Genomic DNA, 14,945 nt, shown 5'->3' on the forward strand with positions numbered 1-14,945 from the left:
AACTAGTGTTCAAATTTAAATGCAGTCTCAATTACCTTTCAAAAGTCATCCATTGAATTTTCAGATACCAAACCATTCATTTTCACCCTATTTCGATAATAATATTGCCATAATATAATATCGTGTACAGTGCCTTTCAAGATAGTTTACTGTCACACAAATGAAAATCATGAAAAAGCTATGGAGAATGATGATAAAAGTATAGTGTCATATGTGGGAAAATGGAATAAACATCACCAGACAAAGTTTAATCAAATCACTCGGTGTTTTACTGATATAAAATGAACATAATAAAATTTTTTACTTGAATAATAAAATTTTGTTCAAAATGAAATGTATTTCATTTAGAAATCATTCATTTCGAAGGAGGTAAACACTATATAAGGTGTGAACGAAATTTAGTGAACAAAAGGAAAGTATAATCAAAATGGGCATTTTCTTGGAGTTTCAGCAATCTTTTTCTGTAGTGTTATTTTTTATCTGGAAAACTAGTTGAAAGTGATGGGTAACATTCATTGAGTAGAAAAGAAAAAAAATCTTGATTGAGATATTGAAATTGTTTTTAATTTTCTGCTTTTAGGCAGTTACTGAATTTTTATTCGATGTATTTATCAAATTATTCAGCATTTAAGTTAGGATCAAGGGACTTACATGAAACTAATTAAATGCATGTAGTGTTTTCCATAATCGAATTCCTCATGCATTTTTGGGCGATTTTGGATGTTTTTGAACATTTACTGTAATAAAATTTTGTTCCAAATATGTTCACCCATTCTTTTTTAAACCGAAACGAGTAACAAGCAGAAACTATTCAGTTTATTCGTAGGAGGAATTCCGTAACCTTCACTATGATATAAGACTCAACCCTTATTTATAATTAATAAAATTTTTGTGTTCAATACTTTGATATTTCCTACGAGTATGGTTGTGAAAAATTTGTTCATTGAACAATAGAAAATAAAACGCGTGACAAAACGATCGCCTTTTTCATATGATTTCCTTACAGTACCAATTTGTTACTATGCCTAAGGAACAAAATATTATGCATCATCAGACTGAGATGAAGATATCCTTGTTTCACCCTATACTCAGGGTTCGGAGGCAAAAAACGGAGATTCTCACAACATAATAATGTCTCCTTAGGTCTAACCAAATAAAGGGACCCCAAATTATTCCTTATTAAACTCGATCACAATTTGAACTCGTTGAACGCTGGATGAATCATAATAACCACATCCAAACCGAAAATTTCATCAGCAGACGGAACGGGAATATATTTGTTGGGTTTATCGATGAAGATCTCCGAAACTTTCTCCAAGGGACGCTCCTCATTTCGCCAGTTTACTAGATTATCCCACAGATACAAGTCAGGAAATCGTTTGCTCGGAAAATGTCATTTAGGAGCATAAATCCCATTTTCGCAGACGTTTAATTGAATTTCTGGAAACGAATCGGAAGGAGGCAGAAAATCTGAATATCTTGATTTCGTTCTGGAAGAAATTACTATAGGACGAGTTAAGAAACGACAGCAATTAAGGCCGTTCGACAGCTCGAACATCGGGATTCTTCTGGCCTCAAAAAACTGCTTTCTCATCCTTCCTCTACATTTAATTTTGAGAAAAGTTTTCGGTCATGACTAGAGCACAGCTCAACATCAAGCAGTGCCAACATAAAATACAACGGAAGGAAGCATTTCTTATTGACCGTCGGAACACGTCTATTATTAGCTTTCGACCAAATCGAGGTACGGTGGACCTAATTTTTACACTGGACAGCTACAAGAGAAGGCCCGTGAACAACAATCAAGGATTTATACAGCCTTCATCGATTTAAGTAAGGCATTCGACTCGGTGAATCGGAGAGCGCTGAAAATCATGGAACGTCTTGGAGTACCCGAAAAATTCCTAGCAGTGTGTAAAAGCCTTCATACCATCAACACCGCTAGAATACAGCATAATGGCTCTACAACCGACCATTTCTCAACCAACTCCGGAATAAAACAAGGCTGCGTATTAGCGCCTTTACTGTTCAATATTTTCGCCATAGCTGTATCGATAATTGCTGACATGAGCATGCCCGTAAGAGGTGTTGGGATAAGATTCAGATTTGATGGAGGCCTGTTTAACCTGAGGCGCCTCAGAGCAAAAACCCGTACCAAGTTCATCACGGAACTTCAATATGCAGACAACTGTTCACTCATCGCTAGCAGCTCAGAGGATCTACAGATAATGATGGACACCTATAAACATATATACAAAGCTTTAGGCCTTAGACTCAATATCGACAAGACCAAAATCCTGGTAAGTCCGCCAGAAAGCCTTCAAACAGATATCAGCCTGGAGAGTGAAACTCTAGAACAGGTCGAGCAGTTCAAATACTTGGGAAGCTTCATAAATACTAGGGCTAATCTAGACACGGAAATACAAAACCGTATCAATTCGGCATCACGGGCATTCTGGAAGCTAAAGGACAGAGTGTTTCAAAATCACGACCTCAATCTGAAGACCAAGACAGCTGTTTACAAAGCAGTGGCCCTCCCAACTCTTCTTTACGGAAGCGAAAGTTGGACGCCCTACAGGCGACATATTAAACAGCTTGAACAAACGCAACAACGTCATCTATGACAGATAATGCACATCAGATGGTTCCACAAAGTTTCGAATGCAGAAGTCTTGCAACGCGCAAGTTGTACAACCATTGAGACTCAAGTAACGAAGGCCCGACTCAGATGGAGCGGCCACATTCTGAGGATGCAAGACAGAAGACTCCCCACAATAGCTTTATATGGCGAATTCACTGAGGGAGCCCGGAAACCAGGAGGCCAGTATAAGCGGTTTAAGGATACACTACGTCAATCCCTAAAATTAGTTAATGCCAATCATAACTGGGAACAACTAGCGTTAGACAGGTCACAGTGGAGGTCTTTGGTACACAGTTACAATGGAGAATCGAGAAGGATACAGCGGCGGCCAGATCTGGTTGGTGACTATCCATGCCCTGAGTGTGGAAGGATCTGCAGGTCACGGTTGGGTCTCTTTAGTCAAAGGAGGGCACACAGTCGCAACTAGCCCTAAGAAATTACAAGTCTGTTCGCAATTTTTTTCTTCTTCTTTTTGTGGATTTATTCCCGGTAACGGGATACAGCAATGGAATGGAATGGAATTATTTGCAGTGCAAACTTTTAAATCCAGCAAGATTTCTTGGTCAGCAATGAGTCTAAGGGGTGCCAATTCAACAACTTCATAATGATGTATGATTTCACATATTCGAATATCTGCAATGGAAGTCATTTTCAGAGACTCTGATAACCTAACACAATAGAAGCATAAAGCTCTGCACGTTTATCAAATTATCGAGGAAAATAACCTTCCCACATTACCGGCTTAGTTTTTGAGTCTTTTATTGAAAGAATAATTGGAGACAAATATTATTAAATCAGAAAAAAAAAAATGGGACTGACTGAAGAGAATCATCGACTACGCCACTGAATTCCAAATGAAAAAGTGTTTCATTTGTTTTTTCATATCACTGAATCGTTGCGAAATGAAGGGCCAATTCGAAGAACCGAGAAATGAGTTTTCACTCATACCTCCAAGAAGATAGAGGGATGCGGTTTTGGCCACAATCCATCTTTGAAAATCGAGGCCAGAAACGTGCCATCCATTTTTCCTAGCTCTTACGGTTACAGACCTGCCACTCAACCCCATCGAATTTTATCCACCCTGTACAAAGGCTGGCCTGTGTATGTATCACTGGAGCTGGGAGATCATGCCGAACAAGAGCACTTGAGATCATTACAGATCTCACCTGTTTACATCTAGTGGTTGATGCTAACTCATGGGATCATCCTCAGATATCTGGGGAATGTACAGGTAATGAGAGATTTAAATATCAGAGAGCCTAGTCGTCTCCTAACAATAACATTTCATCTGCGAACCTACCAAGTGATGTTATGGTAATAAAGTAAGCATTGAGAACAAGAACTTCTACACGATTTTATGTTGTTCCTTCTCGAGTGTCATTCAGGCAAAAAAAAGAGGTAAGTACATAAACCTGGAGAGAAACTATCGAGGATGTGATATAGTGACCCATTCTGATAGTCAAGTTGCTATGGAAGCCTTGAACTAGTACAATCATCGACTCAAAGCTGATATTGTGTCGCCTCAGAAAGTATATGATGAGAATAAGAAAATTAGGAGGAATGATTTATCTAAAATTTCAACGCCGTTTCTGGTAGTGCCATCCCTTCTTCTTCTTCTTCTACGTCCCACTGGGCTGAACTGAGTCCTCCTGACCCATTGTTCATCCGCTTGCAGTTGGAGAGACTCAAACCTTGAGACACGCTGATAAAAACGCCACAAGTCGACAGAGAGGAGTCCCACTTACCATAGGAATTGTGGGTGTTGTGTTTCCTAGATGTGTAATCCTTAACTCTTCAAGGTTGCTGCAGATGAACAGAGTATGTTCAACCGTTTCATCAGTGCCCCTGCACTAGCGGCACAGGGAACAGTCAGTTAGTCCCATTCTATTTGAGTGTTTATTGAACAAATGGTCAGTCATTGCTCCAGTCAATAGACTCAGTTGTTTCCTCTCAAGAGCCAAGAGTTTTTTGTCCTCAGGTACAGAGGGCGGTCTCTCAATGAGAAGACTTGATTGCCTGAGACAGCTTCCCATGATCCATTCAGAGGAGAATTTCCTGTCTAGCATCTATTAAAGAAGTTCTTGACTATCGATCCCTTTCTGCTAGTGCAATCCCTTTCTGGTTATCAATTCTGGTTTTGTGAATTCACAAGCATTTTTTGTATGCTCATAAGAGAAGTGGCAGTAAACAGGGATTAATTATACTTTGAATGACTCTTATACTTTTTATAACCTTAAATTATTTGATTCAATTTTTTACCAAAATCCTGAAATGTCCAAAACTTCCAAAGAATAGATTTTAATTTTACAATATTAATAAACAGCTTGATGGTATATGACATGAAAGAAGAAACGCTCAATTGAAACATTAAATATTTGAACAGTGAAAAATATCAACAGATTATAGAAAAAGTCAAAGCTAAAAATAATTCAATTTAAGGTGCATACCAATATTTCATCACAAGGAAGTCCGTCCCCACCTGAAGGAAGGTTATTGAAGTTTATCTGTAAAAGAACAAGAAATTAATACACATTGCAAAATGTATTAAAAAAGGATTACTTATAGCTATAACAGATATCTTCAAATATTATTTGAAGAACATTTAAAGAATGACCTAACTCAAGAAAGGATTCGAAATTATCATGAATGAGGAAAACCATGTAACATGGGAGAATTAATGCCATTTGATTTCTGGCAATGAAGTTTATTTCTCTCTCTCTCTCTCTCTCTCACTCCCTCTGAATACTTTCGTTCGTTTGTATATTTCGGTTCTTTTCCAGTGAAGTTCAGTCAGTGTTTTTTATACTTTAGCATTGTTGTTCTTATGTTATAGATAGTCACTATTTTTATAAGTCAGAATGGAATTCGTGTAATCTCTTTAATAAAGGTTTAATTACTGATCCTTCAAAGAAGGTTTGTGCATTTGATATTCCTAGAAAAATTTGGCGTAAATTATATCGATTCAGGACTCAGGACTGGCCATAGTTGGTATACCTAATAGATGTGAGTGTGGCACAGAAGAAGAAATTATAGACCACTTGGTTAACAGATGGACAGTTGAAAAAAATAGAAATTCATTGATTCTAAGTGGAAAAAAGTAAGGCAATAAAAATTATTTCATACAATAATATTGGCGCAATACCCAGGAGTTTTTTGTTTTTATCCTTTATTTAAAGCATTCAAACATTGAGAAAAACTCATAGGGGATCTTTCAAAATTCTAATGACAAATTTGATCTTTTTGTTCTTTAGTAATGAAGAATTGGATTCGCATTGTAGCAGAATATAATCTTGAGTCAATCATATCTGACTCATAGTCATATTCATAGCTGAAATCTGCTGGTGTTCACTACTCATAATGAGAATTGAAAATATGATGTAAAAGGAAATATTGTGGAGAATAACATAATTGCAGAGAAGGTTCGTCACAAATATGGAGTATACGATACGATGTACCCCTCCAATATAATCAAAAGTTCCCAGAATTCATTATCCCGACCTTTCATATTTCTCATTTGAGATGTCTTATTCTACAATGCATTTTCCAGGACTATCTTTGTGTACATTATAATGACTCGTTCAATTCCTTGGGTTCGGTTTGGAGTCGAAGAATCTGATTCAGATATTCAATAAGCCACAGCGTCTCATGATCCCTCTGATCTCTGGCTAAAACTCACGGATTCTAATGTTATTAATTGGAGCTGCTTTGGTGGGATCAGTGAAATTTATTCGGAGCCATCTCGACGGATGTTCTCCGAGACCATCAGACGGAGACAAGAACAGGCAATTTGGACAACTAATTTTCGATTCTGGGTTGGGCCGTCTATCGGTTACGCTAATGCTATTATAGTTGAAAAATCTGGGTTTTGGAAGGAATGATTGAGCCATGAATTGGAACCACTCAGTTGTGGTGTTATCTGTGTGGAAATTTAGTTTGTGGTGCTTGGAAGGTCATTAACCAAGAAGCCATATCGATGTAAGTAGTTTATAACCTCAGGGAACATCACAAGGGTTGGTTAGATGAAAATTCAATGCCAATGCGAGGACGTATTGCTATCAAGTTAGCCTAGACCAGTTCCATGCATAAAAAAATATTGCGTTACAATAGCAACGAACAATAACTCATTAAAAGTGTCAGTGTGATGTTTGAGGTCAAAGAAGTATATCACAAGCAATAAATTGAAAAAAAGAAGATGTGCACCGAAATTGTGTGAATCGAAAAATTGGAGTATCGAGCCATCATCAAGTACCTGTATTTGAAAGGGTTATGAGGTAAGCAGATTAACGAAGATATGCTTAATACCCTTGGTGATCAATTTCCTTCGTATGCGACCTTGAAAAATTGGACTGCAAGCTTCAAAAGAGGTAAATTTTGCTGTGTCAGTCCCAGAAAATATCGATGCAGTTCATCATTTTATCAGACCGTCGAATTGGGCTAAAACGAATATCTGAAGCACTGAATATTTCATACGAAAGCGTTCATCATATAGCTCACGCCAATTTGGACATGAGAAAAATTGCTGCAAAATGAATCTCCAAATGTTTGAATGTTGACCAAAAGCATGCAAAGGTAGAAGCATCGCGTTCGATCTGTGCTCGACTTGAAAACGATGTAGACTTCTTAAACCGAATTGTTACTATGGATAAGACTTGGGTACATTTCTACGATCCAGAGACAAAGCAACAATCGATATAATGGCGACACTCTGGTTCTCCAAGACCTAAGAAGTTTCGTGTCCAAAAATCTGCTGGAAAATTTCTTGCTTCAGTTTTTTGGGTTTGCCATGGAGTAATCATAATTGAATGTTTGGATAAGTGTAGAACAATAACCGGAGATTACTATTTGACATTACTGACCACTCTATGGGAAAAAATTAAAGAGAAAAACGCGAAAAGCTATCCAAAGGTGTTTTGGTCCGCAGAAAATTCAAGCAGTTTCTGATCCACTTTGAATTTGTCTACAATAACGTACAAATATCAAACATTACATTCTTCAGGTGAAAAGAAATACTTCTTTTCATAAAAATAATTTCAAATCGGCTCGGTTTAAAAGATGAAAAACTATAAAAAAATGTTATTTTAAGCTCTCACAAACGGTTCCATCGAAAGAAATGAATTTCAGAATATGGTTTTTCATTTTTTGTTGAACCTTCAAACACAAGATATCACCCACGTCTTCCAGTTTTCTCATTATGACCATTAGGTACCATGAAAATATGAAAATTCGAGAACCCAACCCTTGAAACTAAGTCAGACGCTATCTAATGAACATTTTAAAGTTTTGCAAAATGTGTTCTTCATATTTTCTCGTATGATGCGCCGTTTTCGAGTAATTTGATGTTCAAAAATAAAAAATATCTGTGATATTCGGAAAATTGGGTACTTTGGCTGAATGCAACTCTGTTTGAAAGATCTACAGATGTGTAGTGTCATGGATTTAGCTAGTTCTATAGGTAATTTTGGTTTTCCAGGATGGCACCTCTCACTATGAAAACTAAAAATAGCTATATATTTTTATCAGGGCCTAATCGGAAAAAATGATATGGGAGAAAAGTATTTCTTTTGACCTCAAGAATATATCTACTGTTTTTATATTTGTACGAGTCAAAGACTCACTCTGTAGTAGGTTCATTTCTTCTTGATATCGAAAAATAGATTTATTCTTATGAATTAATGTTTTTGTGAAAACCACATGGCCCACAGCAAATATACTAAAGTTATCAATATAAAAAACAGATTTTGAAAAGTTATTTGGTGATAACCAAATGAAATCGAGAACATATAACAATATTTATCCAATCCGATAATTTAAACTATAAAAATATTATTGAAACTGAATAGTGTGATAAATAAATAGCTGGAGGAAATATCAATAAGTTAATTTCCTCCAACATAAATTCCGGAACTTCGATTATAAAATGGAACGTATGGTCGTTGAACCTATTCCAAATTAGAGGAATTAAAATCGACTAAATTGGGAGCCCCTTCAAACAGACAGCTAAGATTGCTTTCGTGTTCTCTGAAATTATCCTTTCTGGCCCTTTTAGATGTGCAATTATCAACAGGAGTAAAACTCAGTCCTCCTAATTATAGTTCCTTTCTTAAAGAATCCGAGCTACGGGCGTCTCTGACACAATCCGTGGGAATTCCACGATTCGGGCGGTAAAAAAAACAACGAATCCGGAAAAAGTTGGACCGTTGTAATATCTTATACCTTTAACTTCGACCACTGCGCGAGTAAATCATTGCCACTGTCGCATATATTTCAGATTGGACGTGAACACGGAGCCAGCATGTTGCAAAGCTGCCCCGTTTTGGGAGCCACCCAAAATTTGTATTCTAGTGAAATATATCGTCCAAAGTTTTCAGGCCACATATCGCCGAACATGTTTATCTAATCGTCCGTTTACATTTTGCAAGAATGTTTAATTGTGCCTCATTTCCACTAATTCACGTGATTATTTCAATTTCAGAGTACATACCTACAACGGAACTCATTTGCATGAAGTATTATCATAATTTTCAGTCGTTAAGTTCAGGAAACTATGAATAGGAAAAAATAGGCTATATAACGGCAAATTAAACGCATGAAATATGGCCGAAATTACGCCCATCAACAAAGGGGTGAGGACAATTCTGTTTCAAGTACTTTCAGTGAAAGTCTTCGTTTCTGTGAACAATCTTCGAACATGCATTCATTCATAGCTGAATCTCGTTACCGAGAATAAATCTACAAAAAGACTCAAGAACCAGACTATAATTTCTTTAGGGCTACTTGCGACTGTGTGCCCTCACTCTGGGCATGGATACCAACCAGATCTGGCCGCCGCTGTATTCTTCTCGAGTCTCCATTATAGCTGTGGACCAAAGACCTCCACTGTGATCTGTCTAACGCTAGTTGTTCCCAGTTATAATTGGCATTAACTGATTTTAGGGATTGATGCAGTATATCCTTAAACCGCTTATACTGGCCTCCTGGTCTCCGGGCTCCCTCTGTGAATTCGCCGTACAGAGCTATTTTGGGGAGTCTTGTGTCTTGCATCCTCAGAATGTGGCCGCTCCATCTGAGTCGGGCCCTCGTTACTTGAGTCTCAATTGTTATACAACTCGCGCGCTGCAAGACTTCTGCATTTGAAACTTTGTGGAACCATCAGATGTGCATTATTTGTCTATGGTGACCTTGTTGCGTTTGTTCAAGCTGTTTAATGTGTTGCCTGTAGGGAGTCCAGCTTTCACTTCCGTAAAGAAGCGTTGGGAGGACCACTGCTTTGTAAACAGCTGTCTTGGTCTTCAGATTGAGGTCGTGATTTTGAAAGCTTCCAGAATGCCCGTGATGCTGAATTGATACGGTTGTGTATTTCCGTGTCCAGGTTAGCCCTAGTATTTATCAAACTTCCCAAGTATTCGAACTGCTCGAACTTTCATCCTCCAGGCTGATATCTGTTTGAAGGTTTTCTGATGGACTTACCAGGATTTTGGTTTTGTCAATATTGAGTCTAAGGCCTAAATATTCGTATGTATGTTTTTAGGTGTCCAACATTATCTGTAGTTTTTTGTTGTTGTCCATATTTGTTTTTATAAATTGTAATTGCCTTTGTTGTTGTTTTCTGGTCTGGAATTCATCTTATATGAGGACAAGGAATATAAGAATTTGATATTTGGCAAGCATGTGTAATTGGATATACTCTTCAAAAGAAGTTATAAAAACTAGAATTGTTATAGAACTGATTTAAAATCTCAATACTGCCTGATTGCACAGTATTAAGATTCTGACGCTGAAGCTATGGACTGATAAACATGTTCCTCTCTTTATTTCCTAGGTCAATTTTCTGTAATATTTTGTACCAGATAAAATCCACTTAAATTGAGTGGATCTGAATTTTTCTAAATTCTAAGCAGAACGTTATCAGTCTCTACACTGTAGAATATTTTGCTGAGGATGATTTTTCATCCAACCTTTTTTATTATGAAGATGAAATGGTTAAACTTTTCAAATTCGAATTCTTAATTTTTTATGTCCTTTTAAACCGATGACCTACACTGCAGGATCAAGAGTTATTGATGTTTTCGAAGTATGTATTATTGAAAACATTCATTTTTTTACTCATTTTGTATATTAATAAGTAAGTTTTTCCATTTGTGGAGAATAAACTGTATTATATCATTTTCAAGCTTTCATTAAATATGCCCTTTCTCATCATTATTTCTATTTATAATGTACTAATTTACTCAATCCCTCTAGTTGTTTCAGCAAAATCGGTCATTAAATATTCACAATGGTACAATGATGTTGGTTGCAAAATCAGTCAAATATATTCCAGTGAATGGAATGCATTATTACACGTTGGTTGATCCATTAATTGAATTTTCTACTAAGTACATAATAATCACTCCCACTTTATTAATTTTGTATATGATCGATCCTTTGATTTATCATTAGAATTCAATGGTTCGTGGATGAATCTAGAGTTCAGAAAATTAATTAAATTTAGCCTCATGGACTTATCTGTCTATCACTAGCTACGAGATCTGCTATGGTCCCAGCTGCTCTATTAATACCTACTTTGGGATGTAGGTGTATAATCATGATTTACATCCGTAGCATTAGTTTGGGTGTGCAGCCTCAAGTCTTCCAGCCAGACTTTTGCACATCAGTAGGACCTTGATGATTACATCGCAGAAGCTCGCTGCCAATGGTTATTTCCAGATATGTATATTCGACTAAAACTCTATTATATTATCATCTACCTTACACCTTGAATCACTTAAAATTCCTTGTTGGTAATTAAATGAGAGCTTTTCGTTGGAAGAATGGTGACAAAAGTTGAATTCCTCTCTCCATTTAACTGCAGGAATGCACCACTTTTAAGTTGGAAGCGAAACACAGCCATTCGTGTGTTGAAATTATGCATTTTTCAGTTGAATGTTTTGTTTTCTCCAGATTAACCGAGTCCATTAGACTACAGGATTACCCTCGCAGTTCAAGCTGCCCCCACGAAGTAAGGATACATCTCATCACGAGGAGTGGAAAATATTCATAATTTCATTCTCAAGATTTCTCGTGAGTTGTTTGATTCCGTTATGGAAGTTGGAGTTTTGTTACTTGAGTTCGCACCATTGAACATGACGTGAATTATATTCTTGCCACGTTTATATCAACTCTGTTTTGATTATGTCTGTTTGTCTCGTTGGTATGAATTCAGTAATGCATTATTCAGAAAGTGCTGGCATGCGCCTGAGTTCAAACTTGACAGGTGCCCATCGTTTTGTTGATCATGCTTTTTGAAATAAGACTTGGATCAGCCTTTCAGAACTGCAACCACATGGATCTTTTGTTCTGATACCCTAGACATATTCATTGTCAATGATATTGACGCATTCGACGAAGTTCTTGGGAGCCTTGACAGTAACCTCATGAGGATCCAGAACTGGCTTTCCCATATGTACCCATGTTGTGTAGACTGCTCAGTTCTGGGCACTTGCATACCATGTATTGCCATCGTTACTGACAGTGACAGTGGCTCATCAGCAGGCCCAACATTACCCGAAACTCAGCTTATAGCATCTTCGGGAACGTTCTGATGTAGATATTGAAGGCATCACAAATCTTTTCATCTGTCTAAGTCTAGGAGTTTTCCTCGAGTTGACTGTTCCATTGCTTTTCTATCGTTGGATTGCTAGTTCAAGGCTCTATTCCATATTCAGGAATTGCATGGCGGAAACAAGCACTGTAGTTCAAAACATAGGTTTGCTGTAATTTCTCTTTCTATATGAAAGTTTATTGTTAGTTTCTAGATTGGTAAAGAGGTTACATTTCACTACGACCTTTTGATCTATTGTGCCCCCAATCAATGATGTTATCACAACTGCACCATCTACACCTCGCTCTCCAGCTCCAGAGTTCCAATGAACCCCAGTATCTGAGAGGGCTTCAATGGGGCTAGGTCCTCATTCCTTCTATAATTTTCTCGTCGAAGACATTCCTTGCGCTGGCTTGCAATGGCGAGGCATTCTGCAACCAGGTGAACAGGAGTCTCCTCCTTTTTCTCATAGAATCTATACTCATCAGTTTCTGATAAGCCCACTCTCATCATATGGTTTTTGAGACGACGATGTCTTGTTAGGAAGCCAGTGAGGAGGCGTAATTTTTACTGAGGTCCAAATACCTCTTAGATTTTGCGTTCAACATTCCGGAGGAACTTTTTGGACTGATCCATCCCTCCAGAGTGGGCGTTTCTCTTTTGGATTCTTCCTTCTCGAGGAACACTTTCTTATAGGTGCATTTTCTTCTATATGATAACGTACATCTCAGCCACCTTTTCTAGATAACACAGGCATAGCAACTCGACACCGCAACCCAGAAGTAATAAAACGAGTTCTACAAGAAACGATTGACGAAATAAATGGCTGGTGCATAAAGTGGAAAATCAAGCTCAATGGACAAAATAGCCAAGGAATATTACTACAGAAGAGAAGACTGCGACCCACAACGAATCTAGAAGTTGACAGCGAAGAAATCGACTGGAAAAATGAAGCCAAATATTTGGGAATAACGCTTGACAAAGGACTTACTTGGAAAAGTCATATCAAACAAGCAATCGACAAAACGAAAGCAGCGATGAATAGCCTCTACCCTCTAATAGGAAGAAGAAGCCACATGTCGAAAGAGACAAAATTGAAGATAATCAAAGCCGTTGCTAGGTCTCAACTGACTTATCGATCAGTTGCCTGGGGTTTTGCGGCAAAGAGCCACATCAAAAGAATTCAGACCACTGAAAACAAGCTGCTACGATGTGCAATAGATGCACGTTGGTTTGTCAGGAATAGACAGATTTATAGGGACCTAAAATGGGAAACCATAACGGAATTCATGAACAGAGAAGCAGAGAAATTATTCGAAACAGCGAAAAACCATCCGAATCGAGAACTCAGGAGACTAGTGGACTACTACCCAGAGGAAGGCAAAGGGAGAATGCGAATTTACCGAAGGAGACCAAGTGATCAATTAAGAAGAGATCAAAATAAGAACATAAACTTATTGAAAAATCCAGTAAAGTGTTATCCAATAGAGGATAAACACATAAATCCCAGCACGATAGTGTGCGAGAAGAAAACCGACTAAGAGATGAATGGTTTATAGGCAAATGCCCGGAAACAATATTCAAGAAGCAGTTAAGGGACCTTAGTGGGTCTCGAGCTTAGGAGGGTGAGAATCCTCACACTTGTTTCCCCTCAGGAGAGGGTGGTTCGTCTGACTTGCAGATTTTCCCCTTGCTACACCAAAAACAAAAACCTTCTCTAGAACGATAGATGGCTTTCATATGGCTTTTAGTCTTTTCCAAGGTCACGAAAGGGTTTGGGTCCGGCAGGTGTTAACCTTGATGCCATTTCAACAAGTTGATCGGTTTTTTATATCCTTCGAAACCACAGTGCTCTGGCACCCATAGAAGAGTCAGATGAGCGCCTCTGGTCAGTTGCTTGTTGGAATTGAGGCATTCCAATGTCAGCAGAGAATCCAGGCGAGGCCACTCAGTGTGGTCTGTCTGTCCATTGTGATATAGATGTGCGTTCTGTGCAGGTAACACTCTTGAGCGCAAGTGTAAATAGTTAATGTCTCTGCCAATAAGATATAGGTCTCAAGTCCTAGAGATATGGAGATTCGTAATTTTGGTCTGCGTACCCAAAACCCTCACCTTTTTCTGATTTTGATCCACCAGTATATACCATTCGGATGATTTTTTTTCAATTGATTCACCAAGTTCATCGCAATAAGACAGTCGTTAATGAAGTTTTCGAAGGGAGCTTTGAAAACAAATATAGTTGGCAATATATTCTACGTTTTGCTCAGAGGTTTGAATCGATTTGATTCCATATTTCCTCATATTTCCCAATTACTTTTTAGGTGAAGGTTTTCCGCTGAGAGATACTCTTATTACCTTCAGTACACCCCATTCCCTTTCAAGTAGAACTAGGGGAGGTAAGTCAAGTAGGACGCTACTAGAGAGCTGTGTTTCTGATTACGTGAACTAGTATTTACGTAACATCAATGCAGGTCAGCCATTGCAATTTCTGCCACCAGCTGAGTGTGGTCTCTTAGGTTTCTGTCAACCACGCATAGGTGACGATTGGAAGTACTACCGTTGTGTATGACCACAGTACCCTTTACCGCTTCAGTCCATGGCGTCCGTGGTTTGGTGATCAAAGCGTCGGCTCAGTGTTGGATTGAAATTAACAGTGGTGGCGTGAGGACACAGCAACAAAGCCCACACAGAACACAACTGGTTCTTTGAACTCGTACAAGCTCA

General features: G+C 38.0%; 1 protein-coding gene across 1 annotated transcript in view; it reads right to left on the bottom strand.

Annotated features, from left to right (window-relative positions):
• The window catches only part of LOC123321325, a 311,066-nt gene that overhangs the window by 68,005 nt on the left and 228,116 nt on the right, over positions 1-14,945 (bottom strand). Inside the window, exon 3 of the mRNA XM_044908795.1 lies at positions 5,089-5,145. The gene's annotated coding sequence lies outside the window, so the exon portion shown is untranslated. The remainder of the gene's footprint in view (positions 1-5,088; positions 5,146-14,945) is intronic.

This window comes from Coccinella septempunctata, chromosome X (assembly GCF_907165205.1).
Source record: "Coccinella septempunctata chromosome X, icCocSept1.1, whole genome shotgun sequence".
Classification (NCBI taxonomy): Eukaryota; Metazoa; Arthropoda; class Insecta; order Coleoptera; family Coccinellidae; genus Coccinella; species Coccinella septempunctata.